Source organism: Triticum urartu, chromosome 7A (assembly GCF_056163025.1).
Source record: "Triticum urartu cultivar PI428250 chromosome 7A, HENAU_Tu73, whole genome shotgun sequence".
Taxonomy (NCBI): domain Eukaryota; kingdom Viridiplantae; phylum Streptophyta; class Magnoliopsida; order Poales; family Poaceae; genus Triticum; species Triticum urartu.
In genome coordinates, this window is record NC_141879.1 from 419,651,109 (window position 1) to 419,668,147 (window position 17,039).

Genomic DNA, 17,039 nt, shown 5'->3' on the forward strand with positions numbered 1-17,039 from the left:
AAATATTGAGCGTTCTCTACGTGCGGAAGAATGTGCGGCGGCTTTAACAGCTGAGCACTAGACGGCCTCACCAATCAGAATAAATGACAGGTCGTTAAGACCGCGGACACGGTTAGACGAGTCTGGCGCATCACTAGATATACCTGAGCTTGGTTTGATGGTTAAACCCTCATGGACGATACCAGGGGCTCCCCGCGTGTAATCAGGGCTAGTTCGGCTGAACCTGACTTATCTTGAATTTTAATGGTTTATCAAAAATGACCAATTTTTTGGCACGACAACTTCCACCTAAGTTTTTCTCTTTTACAGATGACAATCGTGCTGCACCCGTCCAGGACATGGAACAACGAAGACACAGGCGCATACGTGCAGCAGGGACCCGCTCAAAGGTTTCTTTTCAGATTAAGACCCTGCGTCAACCTTTTTTACTATCACTTTTTGTTCACATCCTCCGGATACTCAATACAACCGAGAAGGATGCTGGCGTTTTTGGAATTTCACCACGTTAGAATATTGCATGTACTTGCACACTCAGGGTTTATTATTAAGGGCATTGTTCAGCCCGGAATATGTTATAAAGACCGAATACCTTAGGGAGTGTTCGGCGTCGCGAATTTGGCCTTATATGCATCAGCTCCGAATCATGTATTTGGTCAAATGTTGGGTTTGCCCGGCTCCCGTGTTTTCCTCCCTTACGTTCCGCTCTATCGGCTAAGACGGCACTGGGAGAACTACTACGATTGTGCCCTGGTTCATCCGGATGAGCACCTCAGTAGAGAAAGCCGAAAACTGACTGTCATGATAAAGCGTGAGACTATTCAACCACTCAATGACTTAGCGGAATCTTCGGGATTCCTCCGCATTAACGAAGGGCCGTTTCCCGGTCATGTACGTACGCGCCCCGTATTCTGACGAGCGCGGAGGTACCAGGGGCTATATAGTAGTCCCACCTTCAAACTCCTATGGCTAAGTGAAAGTGTTAAATCAATATAGTCCGATTGCCTCGTTCGCTGTGCTACCACCTCCTTAATGGACCAAGACGCTGGATCAAGTGTGAATACGCGTTTTTTGCGAACACCCCCACATTATATGCATGGGGGCTGAAGCCGACGACTGCAAACTTTCAGGTTATATACATATATACATAAACGGCCGCATGGGAGGCATCATAATACTTTCAGGCAAAAGTATAAACACAGCCTTTATAATTCAATAAAACATTGTTTTTACAATGGGAATACATGTCACTAGAACATAATATTCTTCGAGAACTGAGCCTCTATTGAACGAGCGCCTTCAAGGACTTCTTCAAAGTAGTGCTCGGTAGATACTCGGCCTACGGCCGAACTCTGGGTTGCAATGGCGGTGGCCTCCATCTCTTCCCAGTATGTCTTGACACGGGCAAGTGCCATACGCGCTCCCTCTATGCATGCCGACCTCTTCATAGCGTCGATGTGCGGCACAGCACCAAGGAACTGTTGCACTAAACTAAAATAACTATTCGGCGTTGGCCCTTCCGGCCATAGATGATCCACAACAGACCTCATGGCAAGCCCGGAAAACCTATGGAGCTCGGCCCATTCGGTCATTCGCTCATTCAGCAACAGCGGGCGCACTGGACCATGGAACTGTGATTAGAACAGCTTTTCCACCACACTATCTTTTTGATCCTTGAAGTACTTGGCCGCATCAGCAGCACTTGCTGCCAAATCCATGTACGCGTCTGCAGAACTCCATAGTTGATCAAGAGGGGCATACTTTGGATCTCCGAACTTCGTCCGCAGCAAAAAGGGCTACCCAGCCGCGATATCTCCAGCTTGACGCAGCTCCTCCTTTGCCGCCCTGATTTTAGAGCGGGCTTCCTTGGCCGCTACCATGGCCTTCTCCAGGCCCGTCGCCTTCGCTCGTTTTTCTTTTTCAAGAAGCTGGTAACGGTCGGCGGCATCTTTCAACTCAACGGCCATCTTGGCTATTTTTTCTTTTCTTTGGCAATGCATAGCCTGTTCGGCTCTCAGCTCTTCAACCGCCTTTAGAGCGACCACATCACTATTCCTGGATTGTTCCTTGGCTCGGGCAAGTTCCGTCCGAAGGGTCTCCACGGCGGCAGCTCCATCTACAGTCACAACATATTAAAGATACTAGCATCATGCTCCTCTTACTATGTGTTGATCACCGGAGAAATCACATATCCTGTGCCTCGTCGAGCCGCTTGTTGACAAGCATGATGTTGGCATTTGCCGCATCAAGTTGCCGCTTAAGCTCGGCAACCTCGCTAGTCCGGCTAGCCACCGGACCTTCAGCAATCTACATGTAAAGGCAGTCTGATTATTACCTGGGACTATGATCCCTCCGTTTGCCACCGTTCTCGACGGCAACCAGAGTCTCAGGGGCTACTATCTGCATAGGGCACACCTAGAGTGTGTGGTACTATCAAAAACATACACTATTCCACGTACCTCAAAGCCTTTCAGCAGACTCATAAAAGCTTCATGCAACCCGCTTTCGGCGGTTGAAATCCTCTCAATCACCGTACCCATTAGCGTACGATGCGCTTCTGAGATGGCCGCTTGCTCCACAAGATCATTCAGTGCATCCGACCGCACACCGGACAGTTCCGGACTCTTTCTGTTGATCTCTTTAGGAGCCGAATACTGAGGACTTCGGGTGGCCAAAGGATTACCCTCTGGCCTTGGCGGATCAAGAGAAACCCTCCGCGACGACACTTCAGGATTGCCCGCTTCATGAGGCGGGGTGGCATGGGGAGGTGTTTCATTCTCCATCATCTCCGGAAGAGGATCCCCCGAAGACGAACTCTATCGAGAAGGGCTACGATCCGAACTACAAGATATATGCTTCGGTTATTGTCTTCAGAAATAATGTAGGATATTTTTACTATTAAGTACCTTTTGTTTACTTACAGCTCGGTAGAGGGCCGATCCCCTTGCGAGCACTGTGTGGCAAGAGTACCCTCCGAGGCAGGACCCTCTGGCGAAGATTTCTTCCCCCGTTTGGAAACTTTTGTTTCCGAGTCATCAGAGGTGGTCCTCTTCCTTCCTTGGGGAGAGGGAATTTTAGATTCTTCTCCTTGGTTATCCTCCTTCGCGGAGGTGCTAATTCCCCCGGTTTGGATGAATAATGAGTGAGGCCTGTTTTCAGCCTCTTTATTCCCCCCTTTATCTTCCCCTGAGGGCGCCTGATAAGGCGCCGACTCGAGCATTCTGTGTAGTACTAGATTAGTCGAGCCTTCGGGAAGGGGGGCCGAACACCTGATCATCTTTACCTTTGTTACCATGTCCTGGTCAAGGAGCAACTTTTCAGAATGATGTTATGGTAAATAAAAAGACAGCGTGTTCGGCCACTGGATTACTTACTTGGGTATCTATGCGATTACAGCTCAGACCCACATCGTCGGTGGTGTCCGGACACTTTATTTGTGGTCCGAAGAACAGTTTGTACATCTCTTCGAGCGTCATGCCGAGGAAGTGCTGAATAGTTTGCGGTCCTTCTGTGTTAAATTCCCACATACGGAGGGGTCGACATTTGCAAGGCGGGACTCGATGAACTAGCATGACTTGCATTACCGTGACCAGGCTGACATCTCTCTCAAGGAGATCTTGAATGCGACTCTGCAATATCGGCACATCATTTACTGGCCCCTAGTTCATCCCCTTGTTGATCCATGACGTCAGTTGTGGTGGGGGGGCCGAGCGAAAGGCAGGGGCAGCTACCCATTTGGTACTTCGGGGAGCTATGATATAAAACCACTCCCGTTGCCATAAACTGGACACCTCTGGGAAGGAACCCTCTGGCCACGGAACATCAGCACTTTTGCTTATTGCGGCACCTCCGCACTCTGCGTGTTCCCCCTGGATCATCTTCGGCTTCTCATTGAAAGTCTTGAGCCACATGCCGAAGTGTGGGGTAATGCGGAGGAAGGCCTCACACACGACGATGAACAACGAGAGGTGAAGGAGGGAATCCGGGGCCAGGTCAGGGAAATCCATCCCATAATATAACATGAGCCCCCTAACAAAGGGATCCAGAGCGAGGCCTAGCCCTCAGAGGAAGTGAGAGATGAATACAACGCTCTCGCCGGGTTCGGGAGTGGGAATGACCTGCCCTCGAGCAGGCAGCCTATGCGAGATTTCGAGGGTCAAATACCTGGCCTCTCTCAGCTTCTTGATGTCTTCCTCTGTGACATAGGAAGGCATCCACCAACCTTGGAGTTTGGATCCGGACATTGTTGAAGGTCTGAAGCGCCTGACCTGAGCCTTGGGTGTTGGAACTCGAGGCGGGGGAAGGATTCGATTGAGCACGAGAGGGAAAAAAGGATATTCCTTGGCCTCTTTATAAAGAGGGTGAATATCAAGCGTCCTCCTCGTGGCCGTTTGGAAGTTGCCTAAAATCGAGGAGTCGTTCCAAGGGGCACTGAGGGAGTCCGGGATTAGGGGCCTCCGGACAGCCGGATTATATCCTTTGGCCGGACTGTTGGACTATGAAGATACAAGATTGAAGACTTCATCTCGTGTCCGGATGGGACTCTACTTGGCGTGGAAGGCAAGCTAGGCAGTACGGATATGGATATCTCCTCCTTTGTAACCGACCTTGTGTAACCCTAGCCCCCTCCGGTGTCTATATAAACCGGAGGGTTTTAGTCCGTAGGACACAATAACAGACAATCATACCATAGGCTAGCTTCTAGGGTTTAGCCTCTCTGATCTCGTGGTAGATCTACTCTTGTACTACCCATATCATCAATATTAATCAAGCAGGACGTAGGGTTTTACCTCCACCAAGAGGGCCCGAACCTGGGTAAAACATCGTGTCCCCTGCCTCCTATTACCATCCGCCTTAGACGCACAGTTCGGGACCCCCTACCCGAGATCCGCCGGTTTTGACACCGACATTGGTGCTTTCATTGAGAGTTCCTCTGTGTCGTCGCCGTTAAGCTTGATGGCTCCTTCGATCATTATTAGCGATGCAGTCCAGGTTTAGAATTTTCTCCCTGGACAGATTTTTGTATTTGGCGGCTTCGCACTACAGGCCAACTCGCTTGGCCATCTCGAGCAGATCGAAAGTTACGCCCCTGGCCACCAGGTCAGGTTTGGAAGCTTAAACTACATGGCCGATATCTGCGGAGACTTGATCTTCGACGGATTCGAGCCTCTGCCCTGTGCGTCACGCGGTCACGATGAGTACGATTTAGCTCTACCATCAGACAGGGTTCAAGAGATCGCACCGGTAGCCGCTCCGACCCTCAATTCGGAGCCAGTTGTGCCGTCCATGGATGGGTGTATAGACCCCGCCACGGAGGCCTTACCCTCAGTGGTGATCGAGCCGAATATCGGCCTTTCCCTTCACGAGAGCCGTGTTGCCAAACTGCCGGATCCTTCCCCGGCCACGGACTCCGAACCGCCTGCGCCCGTGCCTATCAAATCTGACTGGGTGCCAATCATGGAGTTCACCTCCGCGGATATCTTTCAGCACTCGCCCTTCGGCGACATACTGAATTCATTAAAGTCTCTCTCCTTGTCAGGAGAGTCCTGGCCAAACTATGTCCGGCAGGATCGGGATGTGGATGACGAAGAAATTCGCCACTGACCCACCACCCACTTGATAGCCACTGTCGATGACTTAACCGACATGCTCGACTTCGACTCCAAAGACATCGACGGTATGGACGACGATGCAGGAGGCGAACAGGAACCACTGCCCACAGGGCACTGGACGCCCACTTCATCACATGACGTATACATGGTGGACACACCAAAAGAAGACGACGACGAGGAACGGAAGAACGCAACAGAGGGTCCTCCCCTCGAGAAGCAGTCAAAGCGGCGGCGTAAGTGCCGCCCCAAGTCCCGCCTCGGCAGAAACAACGATCATATAGACCCAGCCTTAGAGTAGGGTGAACAATCGCTGGACCACGGCAACACGGAGAATCAAACCGAACAACCCGACTCTGTCAAAGATAATAGTCCGGACGACATCACACCGGACGGACACCCGGAGCAACAGAATGCACGTCAAAGGCTTGTTGCCACCGCGAGGAGTCTGAAAAAGCAGAAGCAAAGGCTCAAGGCTGCGCAAGACACACTCAGAATCAGATGGAGTAAAGTACTCAACACAGCAGTGAAGTACGGCGGTAATCGCCCCACCAAGAGCTACCCGAAGCGGAAGTTGCTACCTGAATTCGACGAGGAGGCCTTAGATCCCCCGCAACCAAAAATTAAAATGGCCATCTGGCCAGATAGACGACCTCACGGCCAACATAGAGTGGCAAACAACGCCGCACATAAGCCAATACGCGATCCACGCGAGGGCTCGCATCAAAAGGACGACGCAACCAGATCCATCTATGGACCACGCAAGCGCGCTCCAGCATATGATGCAACACAACAAACATCCGAACATCACGGTACAACCAGATACAGGGGTGCCACACACCCCCTATGTTTCACCGACGAGGTGCTGGACCATGAATTTTCAAAGGGATTCAAACCTGTAAACATAGAGGCATACGACGGAACAACAGACCCTGGGGTCTGGATTGAGGACTATATCCTCCATATCCATATGGCTCGAGGAGATGATCTCCATGCCATCAAGTACTTACCCCTCAAGCTCAAAGGGCCAGCTCGGCACTGGCTCAAAAGCCTCCCCGAAAGCTCCATTGGAAGCTGGCAAGAGCTCAAAGACGCTTTTCGAGCGAATTTTCAAGGGACTTATGTCTGACCTCCGGATGCAGACGATTTTAGTCATATAACTCAACAGCCCGAGAGTCAGCCCGAAAGCTTTGGAATAGGTTTCTTACTAAAAAGAACCAAATAGTCGACTGTCCGGACGCTGAAGCCTTGGCAACTTTTAAACACAGCGTCCGAGACGAATGGCTTGCCAGATACCTCGGCCAAGAAAAGCCGAGAACAATGGCAGCATTAACAAGCCTCGTGACCCGCATTTGCGTCGGTGAGGACAGCTGGCTAGCCCGATGCAGCACCAGCGACCCAAGTACATCCGAAGTTAGAGATGGAAACGGGAAATCACGACGCAGCAAAAATAATAAGCGCCGGAATAAAGAAGACAGCCCGAAGAGCACGGCGGTAAACGCCGGATTCCAAAGCTCTTGGCCAGGTCAGCAAAAGCCACCCTCTAAAGGCGCCAGAGATGAACTGTCCAGCCTAAACAAAATTCTGGACCAAATATGTTTGATCCATAGCACCCCCGATAAACCTGCAAATCATACCCACAGAGAATGTTGGGTCTTCAAGCAGTCCAGCAAGCTCAACGCCATACATAAGGGGGAGGACAGACCAAGCGAAGACGAGGATGAGCCTCTCAAGCAAGACACTGGGGAACAAAAGAAATTTTCACCAGAAGTCAAAACAGTACACGTGTTACACGTGATTAAGGGGAGAAACAAAGCGGCACTCCTAGAGAAATATGCCCAAGGGCCTATCACCGCGAGTCCTGCCACTTGGCATCCCAACCGATTACTTTCTACCATCGGGATTACTCAGCAAGTATCCGGCGTGCAGGATGGGCTGCCTTGGTATTAGATCCAATAATTGACGGATACCACTTCACACGAGTCCTGATGGACGGTGGCAGCAGTCTAAACCTGATATATCAGGATACAATCCGCAAAATGGGGATAGACCCAACGAAAATTTGTCACAGCAATACTACCTTTAAAGGAGTAACGCCCGGCCCAGGGGCTCATTGCACGGGCTCCCTGCTACTAGAGGTTATATTCGGCTTCCCCGATAACTTCCGTAGCAAAAATTTAACCTTCCACATTGCTCCATTCCAAAGTGGCTATCAAGCACTACTTGGACGCGAAGCTTTTGCTCGCTTTAATGCAATACCGCATTACGCTTCCCTCACGCTTAAGATGCCCGGTCCATGTGGCATCATTACAGTGAATGGAAATATTGAGCGATCCCTGTGCGCCGAAGAGAGTGGCAGCCGCACACTAAAACGGCCTCACCAGCTAAAGCATTCGATAGGCCGTCAAGACTACGGACACGGTTATACGAGTCCGACGCAGCTATATGTAATTCATATATGTTTGATGGCCACACCCATATTACAAATACAAGGTGCTCAACGCGCAGACAAGTGGCAATTTTTACTCATCTTGAATTGTACATGGTTTCTTTAATATAACCTACCTTTTTGCATGACAACTTTTCACCTAAGTTCCTCTCTTTTACAGATGACCATCGAGCTACACCCGTCCAGGATATGGCACAACAGAGACACAGGCGCAGACGTGCAGCAAGGACCCGTTCCAAGGATTCTTTTTAGATTAAGACCCTGCGTAAACCTTTCTTACTGTCGCTTGTTGATACACATCCCTCGGATTCTCAGTACTATTGAGAAGGATGCTGACGTCTTGGCATGTGGCCACGTCAGAATAATGCACGTACATCGACACCAGGGGCTTCTTACAAAGGGCACTGTTCAGGCCCGGTTTATACCGTAAAAAGACCGAATACCTTAGGGAGTGTTTGGCGTCGCGAGTTTGGCCTTATATCCATTAGCTCCGAATCATCTCTTTGGTCAAATATTGGGTTTGCCTGGCTCCTATGTTTTGCTGCCTTACGTTCCGCTCTATCGGCTAAGGCGGCACCAGGAGAACTACTGCGATTGTGCCCCGGTTCATCCGGACGAGCACCTCAGTAGAGAAAGCCGAAAACTGACTGTCATGATATAGCGTGAGACTGGTCAACCACTCGATGACCCATCAGAATGTTAGAATTCGTCCACCTTAACGAAGGGCCGTTTACCGGCCAGGCATGTACACACCCCGAATTCGGAAGAGTGCGGAGCCACCAGGGGTTATATAGTAGCCCCACCGTCAAACTCCTATGGCTAAGTGAAAGTGTTAAAGCATTATAGTCCGGTTGCCTCGTTCGCTGCGCTATCACCTCCTTATTAGGACCAAGACGTTGGATTAAGTGTGAACACGCGTCTTTTGCGAACACCCCCGCATTATATGCATGGGGGCTGAAGCCGACGACCGCAATCTTTCAGGTTACATACATATATACATAAACGGCCGCACAGGAGGCATCATATTACTTTCAGGCAAAAGTATAAATACAGCCTTAATAAATTTGATAAACATTGTTTTTACAATGGGAATACATGTCACTCAAACATAATATTCTTCTAGCACTGGGCCTCTATCAAACGAGCACCCTCAAGAACTTCAAAATAGTGCTCGGCAGCCACTCGGCCTATGGCCGAACCCTGCGCCGCAACAGTGGTAGCATCCATCTCCGCCCAGCATGCTTTGACATGGGCAAGGGCCATCTGCGAGCCTTCTATGAACGCCGCCCACTTCATCGCATTGATGCGCGGCACTGCACCAAGGAACTGCTGCATTAAGCTGAAATAGCTATTCGGCTTCGGCTTTTCCGGCCACAGATGACTACGACGGACCTCATGGCGAGTCCGGACAATCTATTGAGTTCGGCACATTCGGCAAGTTGATCAGTGTAACACCCCGGATGTAATTTACCTTATATGTATCCCAACTCTTGTCATTTCCTGCACTAAGTTATTTTATTTCCTCGTTGTCGGGTTTTTGTCTCCGTGTATTGTTGTCTTTGTCATGCATATCATATCATGTCATCATGTGCATTGCATTTGCATACCTGTTCGTCTCATGCATTCGAGCATTTTCCCCGTTGTCCATTTTGCATTCCGGCACTCCTATGTCCTCCGGTGGTCCTTTCTACCTCTTTTCGTGTGTGGGGGTTAAACATTTCCGGATTGGACCGAGACTTGTCATGCGGCCTTGGTTTACTACCGGTAGACCGCCTGTCAAGTTTCGTGCCATTTGGACTTCGTTTGATACTCCAACGGTTAACCGAGGGACCGAAAAGGCCTCATGTGTGTTGCAGCCCAACACCCTTCCAATTTGGCCCAAAACCTACCTAAACACATTCTATCATCTAGATCGTTCGATCACGATCGCGTGGCCGCAAACCACACCTCATTTGGAGCTTCCTAGCTCCCCTTACCTATAAAAGAGCACCCCTCCCCGAAATTCCGGATCAGATCCAACCCTAACCTAGCTCCCCGCCTCCACCGCGCGGCCGGACAACGTCCGCTGCCGCCAGACACTCCGCACCGCCTCTCAGCGCCTGCCACATGGCACACCGGCTGCTCCACCCCGCCGCGGCCCGCTCGACCCGGGAGAAGCCCCCGTGGGCCTAAGCGCGCGCTGCCGCCCGCCATCCGCCCGCGCCGCCTCTCCTCTCTAGCGCCGGAGCCGGACCACCGCCGCCGTCCCTTCGCCGCCCATCGCCGGCGCAGCGCGCCTCCTTGTCAGCCCGCCGAGCGCCGCCGCACATCGTCGCCATCGCTGGCGAGCTCACCCACCGGAGCTCCGTCGTCGACCCGACGCCGTCCTCCGCCGCCGCCGTGGCCTCTCCGTCCACCAGCGAACCCCATCTCCGGCGAACCTCCGGTGAGCACATCTGCTAGAGTACACCGATCCGGATCTCAGATCTGGAAAACCCTAATCTCGGGGTTGACTTTTCCCTCTCCTCTCAGTAATTTTTAGGCTTTTTCATCATGCCATAACTCTGCATCCGTAGCCCGATTCATGCGTGTAGCATATCAAAATGTTCGCCTCGACGTATACATCATTTCATCTCATTGCATCATTTTCATTTGAGCTCATCTTGATGCCCGAAATGCTGTTGGAAGAGGGCTATGTGATGAATTTATCAGATCTGTTTCAGCAAATAGCTTTTTGTCATTTTTGCCATGTTTAATGTGTGCATGCTATGATCCTGAGCTCTACATGTGTTTTGTTATATGCCATGCCATATTTACAGAGGTGCTTGCCATGTATTTTTGTGATATTTGTGGTGACTAGCACAAGCTTGCAAAGTAGCGTAATGGGTAATGCTGATTTCAGGGACTTCAAATTTCACTAAGTCCTTGTCCTGATTTTGTTGTTATGCCATATGTTCATATTGTTTCCTAGTGATCCGTGCCTCTTTTGAGGATGATCAGTAAGAATGTTTTGTTAAAATTATGGTGCTCTATCCATCCATGTCTTTGTTTGCATTTATGGAGAACCCTAACTTGAATCAATTGAGCTCTACTTTTGCTATAAAATAATCCTGGCAGATTGTTGACATGTTTAGCGATTTTGCCGAGGATGTTGCTATTGATCTGTGCATGCTATGTTGTTGTTCTTGCCATGTCTAGCTTCTATGCCATGTTTTATTGATGGGTCTATGCTTAGTTTGTCATTTTATGCTCTGTAGTGAGTGCATCGAGCTCGTAAACATGCCTACTCGTTGACTGTTTTGCATGCTCCAGTTTTTCACTAAGTCGGAATCTGTTTATGTTTTTGGCCATGTTCACATGCTTGCAATTTTATTTTCTGATCCCTTTTGGCTCAAGGTCACTAAGGGACTTTTGTTAAGTGCTTTGAGTAGCTTCAGGCCATGCCTTGCATTGCCAAGTTAAGTTCCTATAGCTTGTAGTTTTCATGCTCTAAAGTGTGCTTCCTGATGATAAATTCCAGACTTGTGTTAATTTCACTAAGTCTGAAACCTGTTTTCATTTGCTCTTTTTCCATGCTTGTTTGAACCTGCTAATGGGTGAATTAGCCATAGCTCGGTGTTCATCTTTTTTCAAGATTCATGAGTGGATCCCTGCCATGTATTTTGTTGTCATGTTGGAGTGCTGTAGCGTATTTATCTTGATGCATTTAGTTGGTCACTTGCTGATTATCGCAGACCGGTGCCATATTTGTTTTGCTTGCCATTTCCAAACCGTGCATCCGATTCCGGTGATCTTTATATCGATTTCAACCAAAATCACCTCACCTTTATAGTGACACTCTTGGATTTCCATGTTGAGGTCAGGTTCAATCATTCCTTGTAAAATCTTGCATATGCATCACATACCGCATCCCGCATGTCATACCATGTTTGCATCATGTTGTTTGAGCATTGCACGTGGTTGATTGCGTTCCTTTTTGCTTGTTGTTCTTGTTTGGGTAGAGCCGGGAGATGAGTTCGTGAACAAGGAGCCCGTTGAGTTTGCTTACGAGGATCAAGTCAACTCTGAGAACTTTGCAGGCAAGATGACCATACCCTCGAAATCACTTCTATCTTTGCTTGCTAGATGCTCGCTCTTTCGCTATGCCTATGCTACGATACCTACCACTTGCTTGTCATGCCTCCCAAATTGCCATGGCAAACCTCTAACCCACCATGTCCTAGCAAACCGCTGTTTGGTTCTATTACCGCTTTGCTCAGCCCCTCTTATAGCGTTGCTAGTTGCAGGTGAAGATTGGAGATCGTTCCTTGTTGGAACATTGTTTATTGTTGGGATATCACTATATTACCTTGTTTATCTTAATGCACCTATATACTTGGTAAAGGGGGGAAGGCTGGAACTTATGCCTGGTGTTTTGTTCCACTCTTGTCGCCCTAGTTTCTGTCATATCGGTGTTCTGTTCCCGGATTTTGCGTTCCTTACATGGTTGGGTTATAATGGGAACCCCTTGACAGTTCACCTTGAATAAAACTCCTCCAGCAAGGCCCGACCTTGGTTTTACCATTCGCCACCTAACCTTTTCCCTTGGGTTTCGCGGACTCAAGGGTCATCTTTATTTTAAACCCCCGGGCCAGTGCTTCTCTAAGTGTTGGTCCAACCCAGAGCACCGTGCGGGGCCGTCCCATGGAAACTTGGGTTACGTTGGCTCCCGTATGCTTATCTTATCCGGTGTGCCCTGAGAACGAGATATGTGCAGCTCCTATCGGGATTTGTCGGCACAGCGGGTGGTCTTGCTGGACATGTTTTACCATTGTCAAGGATGTCTTGTAACCGGGATGCCGAGTCTGATCGGATTGTCTTGGGAGAAGGAATATCCTTCGTTGACCGTGAGAGCTTGTGATGGGCTAAGTTGGGACTCCCCTGCAGGGATTTGAACTTTCGAAAGCCGTGCCCGCGGTTATGGGGAGATGGGAATTTGTTAATGTTTGGTTGTAGATGACATGAAACTTAACTTAATTAAAATGAGTCAACCGTGTGTGTAACAGTGATGGTCTCTTCTCGGCGGAGTCCGGGAAGTGAACACGGTGTTGGAGTAATGCTTGACGTAGGTTGTTCTAGGATCACTTCTTGATCATAGTTGTTCGACCACGCTTTTGCCTTCTCTTCTCGCTCTCTTTTGCGAATAGGTTAGCCACCATATATGCTAGTCGCTTGCTGCAGCTCCACATCATACCTTGTCTTACCTATAAGCTTAAATAGTCTTGATCGCGAGGGTGCGAGATTGCTGAGTCCCCGTGACTCACAGTTTACTTCCAAACCAGATGCAGGGACCGATGATACCGTTCCAGACGATGCGCTTGAGCTCAAGTGGGAGTTCAATGAAGACTCTCGTCGTTACTGTGTGTCTTTCCCAGATGATCAGTAGTGGTGCCCAGTTGGGGCGATCGGGGACCGTGTCGCATGTGGGGGTTGATCTTTATTTTGGTACCATAGGCGGACCATGAGTGTTTTGGATGAATGTAATGCTATTCATGTATTTGTGTGACGTATCGAGCGTAAGCCAACTATGTATCTTTTCCCCTTTTATTTATTTACATGGGTTGTTGTGAAGATTACCTTACTTGCGACATTGCTTTCAATGCGGTTATGCCTCTAAGTCGTGCTTCCACACGTAGGAGATATAGCCGCATCGAGGGCGTTACAATCAGTTAGTGGAAGAGGACGCTCTGGAACGTTAAACAGTGACCAGATTAGCTTGTCCACTTCACGATCTGTTTGATCTCGGAAGTATTCGGCCGCATCGACAACACTCGTCGTGAAATCCAGATATGCGTCTGCCGAACTCCACAGCCGATCCAGAGGGGCATACCGCGGATCTCCGAACTTCCTCCACCGCAAAAATGGCTTCCCAGCCACAATATCAACAGCTTCACGCAGCTCTTCCTTCTTTGCCCTCATGGCAGAGCGGGTGTCTTTGGCCGCCATCATGGCCTTTTCAAGGTCCGTCGCCTTTGCTCGGTTTTCTTCTTCAAGGAATCGGCAACGGTCGGCAGTGCCTTTTAACTTTACAGCCATCTTGGCCATCTTTTCTTTTCTCTCGCAATGCGCGTACTTCTCGACTCTTAACTCTTCGGCCGGCTTTAAAGAGGCCGCATTACTAATCCTTGTTTGTTTGTTGGCTCGGGCAAGTTCCGCCCGAAGGGTCTCCACGGTGGCAGCTGCATCTGTAGTCACAACATATTAAAGATACTGGCATCACGCTGCTCTTACTATGTGACATTGACCAGAAAAATATTACTTACCCTGTGCCTCGTCAAGCCGCTTGTTAACAAGCTCGATGTCGGCATCTGCCGCATCCAGTTGCCGCTTTAGTTCGGCAAAATCATTAGTCCGGCCAGCCACCGGAGCTTCCATCACCTGCACATAAAGCGGTATGGTTATTACCTGGGACTACGATCCTCTGTTCGCCGCCGTTCTCAGCGACAACTAGAGTCTCAGGGGCTACTATCTACACAAGGCACACCTAAAAATGTGTGGTACCATCACACATGCACATCATTTTACGTACCTCAAAGCCCGTCAGTAGACTCATAAAGGCGTCATGCAACCCGCTTTCGGCGGATGGAATCCTTTCCATCATTGTACCCATCAATATACGGTGTTCTTCCGAGATGGTCGCCCGCCTTAGCAGATCCCTCAGTGCGTCCGACCGCATACCAGACGGCGCCGGACTCTTTTGTTTGCTCTCTTCAAGAGCCGGATACTGGGGACTTCGGGTGACTATAGGATTATATTCTGGCCTCACCGGATCCGGAGAGGCCCTCCGTGACGACACTTCAAGGTCTCCCGCTTCTTGAGCAGGGGAGTCCGGGGGAGGCGTTTCGCTCTCCATCATCTCCGGAAGAAGGTCCCCTGAAGACAAGCTCCGTTGAGAAGGGCTAAGATCCGAACTGCGAGATAAACGCTTCGGTTATTTTCCTCGGAAGTAAGGTAGAATATCTTTACTATTAAGTATTTTTTGATCACTTACGGCTTGTTAGAGGGCTGATCCCCGCGAGGACTTTGTGCGGCAGAAGCACCCTCCAAGGCAGGACCCTATGGTGGAGACTTCTTCTCCCGTTTGGAAGCCTTGGTTTCCGGATCTTCAGAGGCAGTCCACTTCCTTCCCCGAAGCGAGAGAAGATCAGATTCTTCCCCTTGGTTATCCTCCTTCACGGAGGCGCTCATTCCCTCGGTTGGAATTGGTAGCGTTGGGGGCCCGCTTTCGACCTCATTATTCCCCCCTTTATCTTCCTTTGAGGGCTCCGGGCAATGTGCTAGCTTGAGCATCTTTTCCAGTACCGGATTCTCCAAACCCTCAGGAAGGGGCGCCGAACACCGAATCATCTTCGCCTTTGTTAGCCAGTCTTGGTCAAAAAGCGGTTTCTCAGAATGACGTCATGGTAAATGAAAGACGGTGTGTTCGGCTAGAGGATTACTGACTTGGTCAGCGGTACGGTTGCTGCTCAGTCCCACGTCCTCGGTAGTATCCGAACACTCTATTTGGGGTCCGAAGAATGATTTGTACATCTCCTCGTGCGTCAGGACAAAGAAATTCTGAATAGTGCGCGGCCCTTCTGGGTTGAACTCCCACATGCGGAGGGGCCGGCGTTCGCAAGGCTAGACTCGACGAACCAGCATAACTTGCACCACCGTAACCAAACTAAAATCTCTGTCGAAGAGATCTTGAATGCGGCTTTGCATTATAGGCACGTCCTTGGCTGGACTCCAGCTCTGCCCTCTGCTAATCCATGACATCAGTTGTGGAGGAGGGCCCGAGCGGAAAGCAGGGGCGGCCACCCACTTGGCACTTCTGGGAGCTGTGATGTAAAACCACTCCCGCTGCCATAATCCAGAAACCTCTGGAAAGGAACCCTTTGGCCATGGAGCTCCAGTGATTTTACTAATTAATGAGCCTCCGCACGCTACGTGCTGCCCCTCGACCATCTTCGGCTTCACGTCAAAGGTCTTGAGCCACAGGCCGAAGTGAGGGGTAATGCAGAGGAAGGCCTCACATATGAAAATAAATGCCGAGATGTGGAGAAAGGAGTCTGGGGCTAGATCGTGAAAATCTAGCCCATAATAGAACATCGAACCCCTAACAAAGGGATCCAGGGTGAGGCCTAGGCCTCGGAGGAAGTGGGAGATGAAGACAACGTTCTCGTTGGGTTCGGGAGTAGGGACGACCTGCCCTCGAGCAGGCAGCCGATGCGAAACCTCAGGGGTCAGGGATCTGGCCTCCCTCAACTTCTTGATATCCTCTTCCATAATGGAGGAGGGCATCCACCGACCTTGAAGGCTAGATCCGGACATGATTGAAGGTCCGAAGCACCTGACCTGGGCTTTGGGTGTTAGAACTCGAGGCGGGGGAAGGATTCGATTGAGCACAGGAGGGAAAAAAGTAAAAGCCTTTCCCTTTATAAAGAGGGTGAATATCAAGCGTCCTCCTAGTGGCCGTTTGGGACTTGCCTAAAATCTAGGAGTCCTAGGCACGGTTGGCTTACCCACGACCGTATTGATGAGAATCCCGTAATTAGGGGAACATGATCTCTGCTTTGAAAAGACGTATCAAGAAACCGCCTCGCGTTATGTGTTGAGCTGGTTGAAGAAAAACGGTTTGAATAATCACCGAGCCATGGCCTGATGTCATGTTGCCAAAGCATGTCAGTAGATTAAGATTTGTGGAAATATTATTCTCTGTACGGTGGTATGTGGAATTTATTTTGCTGGGTCGGACACTATCCTGGTATTCAAACTCTTCTGTGATATGTTCGGAGGAGGAAACCGCCTTGCAATGCCGAAGACAACACTACGCGCCGGACTCATCGTCATTGAAGCCTGGTTCAGGGGCTACTGAGGGAGTCCGGGATTAGGGTCTCCGGACAGCCGAATTATATCCTTTGGCCAGACTGTTAGACTATGAAGATACAAGATTGAAGACTTCGTCTCGTGTCCGGATGGGACTC